This window comes from Crocodylus porosus, unplaced genomic scaffold (assembly GCF_001723895.1).
Source record: "Crocodylus porosus isolate Cpor-Errol unplaced genomic scaffold, CroPor_comp1, whole genome shotgun sequence".
Classification (NCBI taxonomy): Eukaryota; Metazoa; Chordata; order Crocodylia; family Crocodylidae; genus Crocodylus; species Crocodylus porosus.
Window position 1 is genome coordinate 27,598,621 of NW_017728943.1, and position 12,972 is coordinate 27,611,592.

The 12,972-nt window shown below is 43.2% G+C and overlaps 1 long non-coding RNA gene across 1 annotated transcript in view; it reads left to right on the forward strand.

Moving 5' to 3' along the window:
* LOC109319165 overlaps nucleotides 1-12,972 on the forward strand; it is a 16,261-nt gene continuing 3,289 nt past the window's right edge. The window contains exons 1-2 of the long non-coding RNA XR_002103392.1: nucleotides 1-41; nucleotides 1,031-1,035. This is a non-coding gene — a long non-coding RNA (uncharacterized LOC109319165). The remainder of the gene's footprint in view (nucleotides 42-1,030; nucleotides 1,036-12,972) is intronic.

The following is a 12,972-nucleotide window of genomic DNA, read 5'->3' on the forward strand; positions in this document are numbered from 1 at the left end:
CCTTAAGTGCCTTGGTCTGCTGGCTTTGCAAGGGTTGCTCAGTGGGCCAGCAGTGGCAGTATTCCCCCCATCCCCCAGCGGGCTTAGTTTAAAGCCTGGTGGAGCAGGTCAGCCAGCCTGGCTGAGAAGAGCCTTCTCCCCAGAGGGGAGAGGTGGAGGTCATCTCTTCCCAGCAGCTTGCTGCCTCTCTCACCAAAGAGCAGGCTGTGGTCGTGGAAGCCAAAGCCTTCCTGATGTCACCAGCTCCTCAGTCTTTGGTTCACTGCGTGGATCCTCCTCTCCCTCCTCAGCTTTAGCTTTAAATAAAAGGGGGTTTCCTCTTTCTCATCTGAAAAATTATACTACAATTTCTGCTGGGTGGGGAGAATGGAACAGAAGAGAAATATTTCCACAATACTCCTGCTAGAATATACACTTGGCTCATGACAAAACTTCTTCTCTAGACTTATTATAGCTATTGACTCTGCCTTGCCTCCAAAAAGGCTAAATGACCCCTTTATCATCATAAAAGCTGCTTATATGCCAAATCAATAAAAATTATGTCTATATATTTGTTGGCTACAAGATTTATGCTTGAGCAAGCAATTAAGAATAAAGTCTTGGGGTGCCTGTACCTCTGCCCTGAAATAAGCAAATGAACATTAACACTTAAAACAAGTATGCCTACGAGCTACTTTTTAGGGCTGACTGCAAAGAGAGTTATGTAGGTGTTAAACATTCAGGGCCTGACCTAAAGTCCACTGCTATAAATTGGGATTGACTGATTGTAATAAATTTTGGATTGGGCTCTGAAAGAAACCTAAATACAGATGTATATGCTTGTTTTTAAGTCCTTGTTTAAAATATCTTGGAACGCATCTGTACCGGTAATAGAGTACAAGATACATTTTAAACATGGTTTAATCATTATTCCTTCCAAGTTGGATGACCAGCCAACGTAGACAAAGCCACACCATATTTTGAACCTTGCTGTAAATTAGCTCAACCCTGTCCACAGTGCCAAACTTTAAAAAATGCAAAAGGCTAGAAGGCTGGGTTTTTTTCAGAAGAATTATAATATTTTTGGCCCATTCACACTAGCCAGCAAACCGTTTCAGGAACTGGCTTAGATTGATTCATGTTTCAGTTCAGGGACAGATCCTGGTGCCACCATTCAGTAGTTCATAGACTTCATAGACATTAGGGCTGGAAGGTATCTCACAAGATCATCAGGTGTAGCTCCCTGCCCAAGGGCCAGGAAATCAGCTAGGATCAAGGATCACAGCAAGATAAGCATCCAAATGTTTCTTAAAAGTGTCCAGAGTAGGTGCTTGCACCATCTCTAGGGGGAGTCTGTTCCAGGCCTTGGGGGTAAGACAGTAAAGAAATTTTTTCTTATGTCCAGCCTAAAGTGGTCTTGCAGGAGTTTGTGACTGTTGGACCTTGTCATCCCCTGGGGTGCTCTGGTGAACAGGTGTTCCTGCAGATCCTGATTCACACCCCTTATGTACTTACAGACTCTTACCAAGTCACCCCTGAGCCTGTGCTTCTCCAGGCTGAAGAGTTCCATAGGTCGCAGCCTCTCTTCATGAGGCCTGTTCTCTTGCCCTCTGATCATGCGCATGACTCCTCTCCTCACAGTTTTCAACCTGTGATCTGCAGACCCCTATGTCTAAAGAGTCTGCAAAAGATGACTATGATCAATCAAAAATATGTGAATACCAACACTTACAATTCAAAGGGGTCTGCACCTCCATTCAAAATTTTTTAGGGGTCTGCAAATGAAAAAAGTTGAAAAATCAGTGCTCTAAGTTAGTTTCAGTACTGTATTTAAAACAGCATCTCATGAACTCTTACCAAAGTGATGCCAAAGGGATGAGAGCATACTGCCAGCTGTAGGGGGCACAAGCAATTCAACCCAAAAGGGAATGTTAAGTCTTGAGGGCTGAACTGTGACACAAAGGTAGGATTCAATGTTTAAGACCAGAGCAGAGGCTTCTTACCAGCCAAATCTCCCACAGGAAGCACTGCCTCAGAAAAAAACATTCTAGCACTCCATTTTCCTTGTGTTCCTGGAGGCCCTTTGCTTAGGTAGAGCAATCCCACTCATTAGATGCATTTGATTTCCATGTAATCTTTTAAATTTGAAACTGGAATGCAGTCTGTTGTATATGTTTCTGTGCAGCGAGGGAGACTGACTTTTGTAGACCTTTTATATAGTTTTGCATAGTCAGCATGATAGTTTACTGCATGACCTTAGATGCAGTTAGATCTGTTGGGCCACTGTCCAACAAAGCACTTCAGCGCTGAATTCAATGGGATGGCTCATGTATTTAGAGCTCTGTGTATGACTAAGTGCTTTGCTGGACTGGGTTTAGTATCAGACTCCACAGCAGGACTTTGGCTTCTTTTACCATGGCGTGGTGTTCCAGGAAGATGGAATGCTGCTTCATCCACCTGATGAAGAGAGGGAAGAGTGTCTTTGCAGATTGGCGTCCTAACCTAGTGAGGAGAGCTTTAAACTAGGTTTACCAGGAGATGGAGACAAAAGCTCAGAGGTAAGTAAAAAGCTTGAAGTCTGGACAAAAACTTAGTAGGGGAAACAATAACAGAAGCCTTAAGAATATTCTCAGTGAGAGGACAAGACAGGTGTTTAGATATCTGAAATGTTTACACAGTAACGTGAGAAGTACAGGGAACAAATAAAAATAATTGGATGTCCTAGTATATGCAAAGAATAATGGCGTAATTGCAATTATAGACACATGGTGGGATAGTTCACATGATTTGGTATGGTTGTGGATTGTTACAGCTAGGGGGAAAAGGAAGAGGTATTTCCCTGTATATATGCAGCAGATGCCCACCATGACATCCCATGTGCTGCTCTTCCTTCTCATCTTAACCCAAAGGTTTTCAACACAGCTACCTTCCATTTCATATAGCACCTCAGAATACATTTATATCACCTTTATGTATATTAACAAGCTATATAACTAAACCAGGAAGAGGAGGTAGATGAGGACTTCATTAAACAACTGACAAAAGCTTCCAAATCACAGGATTTGGTTCTCATGGGGAGTTTTAATTATCAGGCATCTGCTGGGAGGAAAACACAGCAGTACATAAGCAGTCCATCACAGACCAGGAATGTGTTGGGTATAACTTTTTGAAACAGATGGGAGACAGACCAAAAGCAGGGAAGCTTGTCTTGACTTGCTGCTCACAAACAGGGAGGAATTCATTGAGAACATGAAGATGAAAGGTAACTTGGGTGACAGTAACCATGAAAGGACAGAGTTCAGAATCTTAAAGGGAGATCAGAAAAGCAGGGAACTGGTGGAAAGGAGCCCCTGGGATGCAAGTCTGAGAGGGAAAGGAGCTCAGGAAAGCTGAGTGTACTTTAGGGAGAGTCTCTCAAGGATACAGGAGCAAGCTATCCTAATGGAACAGAAGAATGGGAAGTATAACAAGAGACCAGCCAGGCTAAACAACAATCTCTTCAATGAGTTGATTCCCAAAAATGGAACCTACAAAAAGTAGAAACTTGGTCATAGCATTAGGGAAGATTACAAGAGTACCACATGGGCATGCCGAGAGAAAATTAAGAAGGCTAATTCTTAATTAAGCAGACACAATTTGAGATGCAACTTGTCAAGGAACATAAAAGTATTACCTTTTTACAAGTATGTCAAAAGTAAAAGGAAGACCAGAGAAACCATAAGTCCCTAATGGAATTTGGAAGGCAATCTAGTTATGGATATATGAAATACAAACTAGTTGAAAGTACTGCAGATACATAACTGGTTGGATCACCATACTGAAAGAGGAGTTCTCAGTGGTTCAGTGCCTAGTAGTAGGGCTGTGTAAAGCATCAAGTGGTGATTCAATTCGGAGGAGATTTAGCCTGATTTGGTGGTCAAATCTCTGAATCCGAACCAAATCAGGGGACTAATTTAAAGGTCTGAATTGATTCAAAGCTCTCCAAATCTTCGGCAAAGATTCAGAGAGCTCTCATGATTTGGGCAGAGCCCGGTGGCTTCAGCAGGGAGCTGCAGCTGACTCTGAGCTGGTAAGTACTAGGGACAGAGGAGTGGGGACTGGGAGAGGGGACCATGAGGTGACCTCTACCAATCCCCCCAACTCCCTCCTGGTTTACTTTTAAAAAAATCCCTGACTCACTGGGTGCTGCCAGGCAGGAGTGGGGGAATTATTGGAAGTAGTCAATAATTTATACTGGTGTTGTTCTCATATTGGAGTAGGGGAAAAGTGTGGATGGTACAGACCAGAGGTAGACTATATACCACAAAATAGTTTATACTTGGTGCCTGTGTTCCATGCAGCATCTATCCATATGTGTGTAAATGAGAGTTTGTAAACCTGCAGGATTGTTTGTAAACAATCTTGGATAGAGACCACATTAGAAGATTAACCAGCCCAAGCGTAATAGTTTATTGTGCTCCCTATGGGTAGGTCTCACCCTCATGACTGTCCCAGTGTAGTGGATAATAGTCTCTCTTACTAATTTGAATCAGTACAGCTTGTCTGATTTCCATTAACTACAGATTGTTCATACATTTTTTCTTCCACGTTACTGGCTTTTTAATTCTTTGTATTGTCACCAAGGCGGTTTGAAACCGGAAGCTAAGACTGATACACTATGAGAGCCAAAGAAATTAAATACAAATGTTTTTATTCCATGTATCCCTCACTCCCTATTACTATTTCTCCTATGTCTGATTTTTCAGTCCCTTCAAACTCATCTCATAATCCTTCCTTTCTATTTGCTGTCTCTTTGGTTTCTGTCTTTTGGAATTGGACAGAAGGGTGTGTGGGGTCAGAGAAGTTGGGCTTAGCGTCAGAACTCAGCTGTTCTGTTAGCCTGTCACTTTCCCCTTATTATATAGAGTTGCTTTGCTCTCTGAAAACTGCACAGTGGCATTGTCTCCCTGCCAATGCTTTTCCTCCACCAGGCCAGTCCTCATTAATTAAGCCCAGCTGGGCTCAACTGACCTTTGTACCAGGTACCATAGGGCTGCCAGTAGCAAGAGGCCCGGGCATCCTGTTTAGATAGCAGTCTTGTTCAGTCTAGTGCTAAAAGCAGAAGCTAAAGTTCAAGCAAATGCAGGCCATGGAGTGACAATAAAGCTGCATGTCTCTGAGACCTTGCTGTGCCATCATATCCAGGATACTGCATGAAGGAACACGTGGTTTCCCCAAAACAACCGTGACACAGAAAATACTTATAAGCACCTGCATCAGATGACTCAGCTTCAATACAGGAAGCTAGTAAAGTACTGAAGTAAAAGGAAACTAATCACACTGGCTCTAGGAAAACAAATAAGCAAGCTGAGTATTAGCCAAAAATGACCTGGCACTTCCAGTCATCTTATAGTTCATTTCCAGTGCAGGGTTAGGAGGTAACTTAAAAGATTTTTGCTGATTGCACTCTATGTCGACCTTGAAAACCACCAGAGAACCACAGATGAGAGAGCAGCTGCAGTGGCACAAACAGGCTGTGGGGTTTATTCATTAGGATCAGTATTAGCATTGTGTTTTGTCTACTGGGCCAGAATTTCCCCTGCTGGAAAATGAAGTCCTACTGTTTAATACAGTGGGCCCACACCAGTTTACATAGGCAGAAGATCTGATGTTGTGCTGTCATGGGCGGTGAGCCACAGAAGCCAAAAGCAGGTGGTTACCTTCTGTACATCAGAACACCACTATGTTGGCACGCAGGATAACACCCTGCAGTGAAGCCTGTCTTCAAGTGTTAATACTTTTCTTAATAACGCCCAGGAGGTTCATGCAGGGAAAGGAACATAAATGTTGGAAAGTTCAGAACGTTTATCATCAAACAAATGAAACAGGGTTACTGGGCTCAAATTGGATTTCTTTACATTATATACATGTAAAGTAATATATATGAGCCACACTAATGGTCATGGAACTGCAATACAAATTACAATATGCTACCCCATTTTATACTCTTGACCTTTCATTTCTATAAAAGAAAAAAAAGAAAAAAGAAGCAAGCAAGGACAGACATACCACCTACTGCCTCATCCACATCCACCAAATAGACTGCAGCTATTTTTGGCATTTGTTGTGGGCCAGGTGGACCATCTGGTCTGATTCATTTGGCCAGTTTTCCTTTGCATCTGGGAATTTTGACCCTCCTGCTTTCCAACTAATTGTATCACATTATCTCCTTTTTGTTCACGATTTCCCTCTCGGCAAAAGGTTGCAAAAATCTCATGGGCTGTGTTAGAAAGTCTCAATTAACCTTTAACCTTGCTTCAGTGCATGTGGCTTGGGTTACTTCTCACACCCAACCGTGGGCCCATTAACACGTTGTCGTAAAACAAAAACTGTTTTGACGGGCTGTAATTGCTGCTAAGTGACGCTGAACAATGGGGCTCTTGTACCACTGCTAAATGGGCAGTATAAGCGGCAGAGGCTGTTCTCATAGCCCCAGTCAATGAGATTTTATTTGAGATAAATCTGAGCCCCCTGTTGTATCTCTTTAAGCACTTAAGCAACCAAGCTTCCTGGAGCTATGAGCTGATGAAGGGGTCATCATATTTTGAATTTCATGCTGCAAATCTGACAGTGCTGCACAAAGCATGAGTGACAACTCCCAGGGAGAACTACAGAAAGATTTTTTTTCTTCTACCGCAAATATAATTAGTTTATGTTAGCTGGAAAAGGCCAAAGGTTACCAAAGAGCAGAGCCCTTTTTGTTTTTAGGCAAGATAGTGGAATAATTGCTTGATGCTCAGATCTGCAGGTGCTTTATGAAGCTCATTTGGCCTTGGCAGCCTGCAGTGAAAGCTGATTTCCTCTGAAAATACTGAATTCCATGTGACAGGGTTTATTTGCTAAGACAGGAATGATGGTCCATTCATGCCATTCATAATTACAGTACCTGTTACAGTCAACACTTACCTTAGTTGCTTGTTCTTTTAATGCTTGCACTCATTTTCCTGCTCTGGAAAGGTGAATCTTTGGTTGAAACAAGGTGGAGGAAATTCACTGACTTGCTGCCAGTACTAATAAAAGAATACACCAAAAGCAGCAGCTATTTGCATCTCCAAAGTATTTCTGAATTAGGTGACCCATACTCACAACCTCATTTTACTTCCTTTTCAAAGTTACAACAGCAGTAACCAAGATTTTGGAGGACTGTCACTTCATAGTTCCACCAGCCACCACCTTCTGAAGTCTCTGCTTCTGGGAGAGACAGCAATAAGCTCCCAAGCAAAGTAAGCATGTCTGCAGGTACCATGCGTTGATAATTTAGAGGAGGCCCCTGGAGAGTGGGTTTTTCCACTGAAAGCCCAGCTCTTTAATAAGATAAGGGAATTATACCACATTCTCTTTACAGAGAGTTGAAAGGGTAGATGTAACTTTACAAAAATACAGTGCAAAAGGTCTTTCCACCAAGGAGATTACCAACTATACAAATACTTATTCACAAATTTTCTTTTCTACCCTAAAAAAGAATTTTCTTAAGGACTTGAATCTTGCTTGTATTTTCTTTTCCAACTGCAAAGGCATTTTCTATTAATATGTGTAGAGATTAGACTATGTTTTTAAATTATTTGTAATTAGCAAAATGGCTGCATCTTTTACATGGGGGACAGATTGCACCAGTTATCCATCACTTGGTTACTTCCAGGTCTGATCAGTGCTGTAGAAGGGCAAAGTTGTTACCATGACAGTCCAGAAATTAAGTGAGAGGCAAAGATTTCTTAGGGGAATATCCTTTATTGGACCAACTATGTAGTTGGGATACAGTGAAGCAAGCTTTAAAATGCAAGACATTCTTCATCAGGTCTCAACATCTTGCACTAGAAAGCTTCTCTAACTCTATCCCAACTACATGCCATATTTACTTATATCCAAGACAACCCTGAATTTAAGAGAACCTCCTCCCCGCAATTACTAGATTCTAGACATGGAAAATTATACATTTGTTTAAAAGATTATGGGAAGGTCCTCTTAAATTCATCCTCACGCTACCAGTGCCACAGGGAAATAATGGCAGGGAAAGCTGGATGGAGGGCAGGCAGTTTGCCCCATGTTCCTTGTCCCCTGTTGTCACTTGCCCACCTCCTCCCCCCCGGCATGCTACCTGTCCCTGCCCTGCCAGTATCTTCCCCCTCCTGTCATCTGTCCCTACCTGATGACTGCCTCCTCCCACCCTGCCTCTGCAGCTGTTCTCTCTCTTCTGGGAGATGGAGCAGCTGGCCAGGTCAGACAGTGGCATCAGCTCCAAGTCCTGGATCTATCATCCACACACATCCCTTCCCTGTGCTCTCCTCTGTTCTGTACATCTTTTCCCATGATCCCCCTGCACTGTGCACACCTTCCCCATGCTCACCTTGCTTTGCGCTGCCTTTTCTCATGCCCCAAATGTCACTTTCCCTGTGACCCTTCTCCCATGCCCTTCTCCTACACTATTCTTGATCTTTCCCCAACACCCCCCACTGATTCCCTTTCCCTCATATTCCACCATGCACTGCACAGTCCTGTCCCTGCACTCCTATCACTCCACATGTTCCTTCCCCCATACTGTTCCCACTGACATTGCGTCCACTGACCTTGCCCCATGCTTCCCCCTGCACCATGTGCCCTCTTTCTCCGTGCTCCCCCTGCTCTCCACACCCTGGTTCTGCCCAGAGCTACAGCAGCTGCTTACCTGGCCTGTACTCAAATCTAAGACAAGGGGTCACCTCCCTCCACCATGCTGAACAGGGGGAAAAAAAACCTCATCTTAGATTTGCATAAACATGGCAGTTGGTCCAATAAATGAAATCACCCTAAGAAATCCTTGCCTTTTGCAACTGTTTACCAGGGACAGCTCCCACCAGCCATACCTTTTGACTGCACTCTGTGATCAGTGCTAATTTCTAGCTGATTTCAGGGTTCAAGTCTACATGCTGGTTTCAACTTGAACCCTTAACTATTTGGTCTCTGCCTATAAAACACCTTCTCTCTTTGCATTGGCAAATGGGATCACTGGGTGCTTCCTGAAGCCGACACAGATTGCTGCTTTTAGGGGCAGTCTGTCGAATTTACTCCCTGGTTCGGGTCAGCAGAATGCAGATCTAAATGTAATGGAGACAATGCCTCAAGTGCACTTAATAAGGAAGCAGGCCTTATTTAAAACCCATGGCTAAGATTCTGGCATCCTAGGAGGTAGGATATACCTTTATACAAAAGCTGTTCTAGGTTAAAGCAGTCTCCTAAGACTTCTCCCCAGGCTGGAGAGCTATCCATATTTATTGCACGGGTAAAACACTGTCTCCAAGTCTCTACTCAACAGATTAGTCTCATCTAATATATGCAACCCTCCTCACTCCTTTATCCCCTCTCCCCAACACACACCAGGTGCAAAAGGATCCTTGGAATGTGATCTTATGGATATCTTCCACAATGCCAACACTTGAAGGAACTCTCTCACACCTGAATACAGAGTGTTTGGAGAACCTTTATATCACACCAGCGTGTTTAATCCATCAAAAAGGAGCTGCAGGGGAAATGAAGACTAACAAAAGTCTATGTTAGGGTCAGAGAGATAATATGTATTTTAGTCTTAAGTTAATTAAAATGCATTTGTGGTATATCCCATCAAAGTTTGTGTTTGTAAAGTACATCATGCATGTATCTGGCCAGTCTCATAGAACTATGTGGATATAAGCCAGCTAAGGAGCTGAAACACAACAGTTCAACTGAAAGGCAAGTAAAGCTCAGGGGCTGAATGAAAAGTGTTGCTCTTGCTATGGGATGCTTACTCACAGAGGTGTCCCAAGGAAGGCAAAGGAATAACTCATGAGTAAGGGGGTCACCAAAGTGAATCAACCAACAGGTGACATATAAGGGAATAATGTAACCTGGAACTACATTTGTCATGAATTTACAGGAGTGTCAGGTGGGATTTTTAAAAGTGTTAAGCACTTTGGCTTAACTTTGATGTCAGTGGGAGTTTTACTACCACATTTCATGTGAGCAAGAGTTATGCTTCTCTTTCCACGCAAATGATTTAGAGCTGAAAGTGAAATCACCAGGTGCAGATACAGTCACATCTTCTACACATACCATGCAATGAGTAACAAGCCTATCATTTGGCCACTAGACTCCACAAGTGATCTCATAACCCCAAGCTAGAGACACATATTTTCTTCCTAGTGAAGTGAGAGAGTTGGGTCCCTAGGATTCAAGTTTCACAGCAGCCAGGACACTGAGCATGGAGGGTGCCAGCTATCAGGAAATGCTGGAGAGAGACATGTATCTGAAGTTCCACCTCTCATCTGTGAAACCAAGTTTTAGACCTCAAAAGTACTTCCTGGGTTTGTGCCAGAGCTGTTTTTTGGGTATAAACCACTGCTTTGCTCTTTTCTTTCAAAAGATGACAGGCATTTCATATAGTAGCTTAGAGATCAAAGTCCTTTCCCAGGAACTGGGAAGCCTGGGTTTGAAGCACTCTTCAGCCTCAGGAAATTCAAAACCACCTCTTCCATTTCCCAGGAGAGTGCCCTAACAAGTTTTTCAGGGTATAGGCATCCAGGGGCAGACTAATTGAGGGAGGGGGGTACAGTGACACCCCATTCTAATTCCTAGTCCACACTAAATTTAAAACCAACCACCTGGCAATAGCAGCAGCATTTTTATTTAGGCAGTGAGGGAGTCAGTTGACTTCATGGCTCATTCTAATCGACCTCATTTCATCTAAACTATTCATTACACAAGTGTTAACGACCGTCTCCCCTTTTTAATGGTTCCTCTCCTTTCTTCTGTCCAGCAATTCTGCTGTCTATTAGCTGCTCTTCCTAAAGGTAGCTCTGATTTCGCTGCCCTGAAGACCGTTTTTAAGTCTAGCTGAAAACATTAGCTCAGGTGTGGAAATACCTGTCAGTGAAGCACTGGATACACTGTCAAGATACTCAAGAAGGATACATTTTGTTTTATGAATCTGCAAGAGATGTGCACCTAATTCTAATGACTATAGACGAAGGAAAAACAACTTTTGGCTATTTTTGCCTAGTTTGTTGCCATTTTATATGTAGTAAATGACATAGCAAATCAATGCTGCACGGTCCAGTAACTTTTCTTTTGGCTTTAATTTTAAACTGAATAATATAGCCCTTGGCCCCTGACTTACTAGGAAAGTTTCTAGTTTCTTTTTAACTGGAGAAAAATGTGTTGTGTGATGATGCTCCACGCCATCCACACCCTGCTTTTCAAAATCCTAGATCTGCCTATGGAGGTAATCCACGCCCTTTTTCGCTGAAGCTGCTGCACCATGCAGCCAAAAATATAAGATTCATAGGACAGACAGAAACATGCTCTTTCTTGCTTACTCAGTGCTCTAGTGATAAGGGCAGTCCTGTGGGAGTGGGGAGGAAGGGCAGCCTTCACTGTTTCAGTATTTTATCCAAGACTTTTCACACAAAATGCATAAATAGTCCCTACAGCAAGAATAGGAACCCTGGACCCCTTCTCCCAAGTGCCTGCTTCATCACTGGATTATAGGGTCATACCCCTTCTTGCTTAGCGTCTCTCACTCTCCCTCTCCCCCACCAGGAATACTGAATTCTTGGATGCACTACGGCCTAGCTCCCCAACCCAGCCTGATCTAAAACCTGATGGTAAATCCATCTTGCTAAGCTATGGGTTTGAACCCCTTCAGGCTGAGGAGAGGAATAAACCTGGGTTTCTGGGCAAGTGTTCTAATCATGAGGCTATTATAGAAATAAAGAAGAATAGGGTTGGAAAGTACCTCAGAAGGACAACCAGTCCAGCCTCCTGTCAAATGCAGGATCATTCCTGTCTAAACCATTTTCTGTGCTTAAATTACCCAGTGATGAATGGTAACCTATCCAGTGCCTTACCAACCTTGTAGTTAGCAGTTTACAATATACATAGAAGATAAGCAGCAGTTTCATGGCCAGCCATGTGTTTGAATGGAAGGGGTTGGGGTGCCAGTGTTTTGTGCTGGACATAGGGGTTAGGCAAGTTTTGAGCCTACCTATTTGCCTGAGAGCTTTCAGAGGATATAGGTACAGGTATGCCTGCTTTCTGATCCTCAAATAAACTTAGACATGAGATGGGTGCAGAGACACCCAGCCTAGCCAAAATAGCAGCTGTTGGGGGCTATGAACAGGTGTTGCAACAGTAAATCACACTGCTATAAAGAGTATTCTCAACATCAGAACAATGATTTAGCAACTGAACTGGATAAAAAAAGTGAGAAGTTTGTATCTACTTGGAGGTGAATACCATCTATTTTATCTGGAATGTAAAAATTAATAACCCCAAACTGGATAAAAAAAAGATGCAAAACTCTCATGCTGTTTAAGGCTGCAGTTATCCAAGAAGTTAATAACATGGATATTATCATGGTTAAGAATTATAAACAATATGCAGAGGCTGTATCAAGTTCATAGACATTAGGGCTGGAAGGGACCTCAGAAGATCATCAAGTCCAGCCCCCCACCCAAACGGCAGGAAGTCAGCTGGGGTCATAGGATCCCAGCAAGATAAGCATCCAATTTGCTCTTGAAGTTGTTCAATGTAGGCGCTTGAAACACCTCCGATGGCAGGCTGTTCCAGACCTCGGGGGCTCAGACGCTAAAAAAATTCTTCCTAATGTCCAGCCTGAAATGGTCTTGTAGTAGTTTATAACCGTTCGACCTAGTCATCCCTTGGGGCACTCTGGTGAACAAATGTTTCCCCAGAAACTCGTGGTCACCCCGATAAATTTCTACGTGGCCATCAGATCACCCCTGAGCCTGCGCTTTTCCAGGCTAAAGAGCCCCATGGCTGTCAGCCTGTCATCATAAGGTCCATTTTCCTGACCTCTGATCATGCGCGTGGCTCTCCTCTGGACTCTCTCAAGCTTCTCCACATCCTTTTTGAATTGTGGAGCCCAAAACTGGACGCAGTACTCCAGCTGCGGCCTCACCAAGGCCGAGTACAAGGGGAGAATGA